General features: G+C 40.2%; 1 non-coding gene across 1 annotated transcript; it reads left to right on the plus strand.

Moving 5' to 3' along the window:
- Positions 1-1,861: 1,861 nt before the first annotated feature.
- Positions 1,862-1,969, plus strand: LOC139029743 (U6 spliceosomal RNA). Its single transcript, XR_011481948.1, has one exon. It is a non-coding gene; the product is annotated as a U6 spliceosomal RNA (small nuclear RNA).
- Positions 1,970-2,421: the final 452 nt, after the last annotated feature.

A 2,421-nucleotide genomic window follows, 5' to 3' on the forward strand; every position in this document is an offset into this window, starting at 1 on the left:
TGTATGCAGGTCAAGAAGCAACAGTTAGAATTGTTGCTAACATGGAAAAACAGACTGGTTCCAAATTGGGAACAGAATACATCAAGTTTGTATATTGTCAGCCTGCTTACTTCACTTATATGCAGAGTAAATCATGCGAAATGCCAGGCTGGATGAAGCACAAGCTGGAGTCAAGATGGCTGAGAGAAATATCAATAACCTCAGATATGCAGATGACACCACCCTTACGGCAGAAAGTGAAGAAGAATTAAAGAGTCTCTTGATGAAAGTGAAAGAGGAGAGTGAAAAAGTTGACTTAAAACCCAACATTCAGCAAACTAAGATCATGGCATCTGTTCCCATCACTTCACGGCAAATAGATGGGGCAACAATGGAAACAGTGACAGACTTTATTTTGGGAGGCTCCAAAAGCACTGCAGATGGTGACTGCAGACACAAAATTAAAAGACATTCCTTGGAAGAAAAACTATGCTCAACCTAGACAGCATGTCAAAAAGCTGAGCCTTTACTTTGCCAACAGAGGTCCATCTAGTCCAAGCTATGGTTTTTCAAGTAGTCATGTATGGGATGTGAGAGTTGGGCAATAAGAAAAGTTGAGCATCAAAAAATCAATGCTTTTCAACTGTGGTGTTGTAGAAAACTCTTGAGAATCCCTTGGACTGCAAGGAGATCCAACCAGTCAGTCCTAAAGGAAATCAGTCCTGAATATTCATTTGAAGGACTGATGCTGAAGCTGAAACTCCAATACTTTGGCCACCTGCTGGAAAGAGTTGACTCAGTTTAAAAGACCCCGATGCTGGGAAGGATTGAAGACAGGAGGAGAAGGGGATGACAGAGGATGAGTTGGTTGGATGGCATCACTAACTCAATGGACAAGAGTTTGAGTAAGCTCTGGGAGTTGGTGATGGACAGGGAGGCCAGGCATACTGCAGTCTATGTAGTTGCAAAGAGTTGGACATGACTGAGCTGCTGAACTTAACTGATTGAAACCGTCCACCTTGGCCAGGCAAGATAATAACCCCTGCATAAGACGTTTCAAAACAGGAAGTGTATGGAAGCATCAGTGGCTCAGTGTCCTACCCTTTGTGATCCCATGGATGGTAGCCTGCCAGGCTCCTTTGTACATGGATCTCTCCAGGCAATAATACTGGGGTGGGTTGCCATTCCCTTCTCCAAGGGATCTCCCTGATTTGCACCCAGGTCTCCTGCATTGCAGGCAGATTCTTTACCATCTCAGACACAAAAGAAGTCCCAGAGGATGGAGCAAGCGGGAATTATTAGTGAGGGCTCTATGGTTCCTGGGCTCCTCCCCTCTCCCCTTCCTAGTCTGCTACTACTGGCACTGACTAGGGACTTGCCTTCAGCCTCTCTCAATATTACCATAAAGAACAGCTGGTAACCCCAGAGGAGCAAGAACACACACGCTCAACATGATAAACAAGGCATCTGAGGAGTATAACATCTATTTTTTTAAGTGAACAAACTGGAAAACATACCATTTGAAGAAGAATCATTAGAACAAACAAAATTGTTTTAAATTAGGCATGATAGATATTCTTTAGGAGATAAGGGATAAAATGAAACAAGGACAGAAAAAAATTTTTAAATAGCCCAATGGAAATATTAGACATGAAGATAGAGCAGTCAAAATAAAGAATATAGTGGATCAGGGTAATAGCAGGCAGATACTTTAAAGATGACTTGCAAGAAAACTGAGATAAGGCAATTCCGCAAAAGGCAGCCAAAAGGATAAAATGAGAAAAACTTAGAGCTATGAAAGACTAAAGTAGAATTAGCAATATCAACATAAAGAGTCTTGAGAGGAGATGCAAGAAAAGCTTTAGACAAAATTCAACACCCAGTGCTTGCTCCAGCAGCACATATAGTGAAATTGAAATGAAACAGAGAAGATTAGCATGGCCCCATGTGCAAGGATGACATGCACATTTGTGAAGCATTCCATATTAAAAAAAAAAATTCAACACCTCTTTATGAAAAAAACTTTCCAAAAAGTGGACATAGAGGGAACATACCTCAACATAATGAAGGCCGTATATAACAAACCCACAGAAAACATTATTCTCAGTGGTGAAAAACTGAAAACATTTCCTCTAAGATAAGGAATAAGACAAGGGTGCCCATTCTCACCACTATTCAATATAGTTTTGAAAGTCCTAGTCAGGGAAATGAGAGAAGAAAAAGAAGTAAACAGAATCTAGATTGGAAAAGAAATGAAACTTTCACTGTTTGCAGATGACATGATACTATACATAGAAAACACTAAAGATGCCACCAGAAAGTTACTAGAGCTAATCCATGAATTCAGTAAAGTCACAGGATAGATACAAACAATACACAGAAATACCTTGCCTTCCTATACAATAACAATGAAAAATCAGAAAGAGAAATTAAGGAAACAAT

The sequence above is a fragment of the Odocoileus virginianus genome, chromosome 19 (assembly GCF_023699985.2).
Source record: "Odocoileus virginianus isolate 20LAN1187 ecotype Illinois chromosome 19, Ovbor_1.2, whole genome shotgun sequence".
Lineage (NCBI taxonomy): Eukaryota > Metazoa > Chordata > Mammalia > Artiodactyla > Cervidae > Odocoileus > Odocoileus virginianus.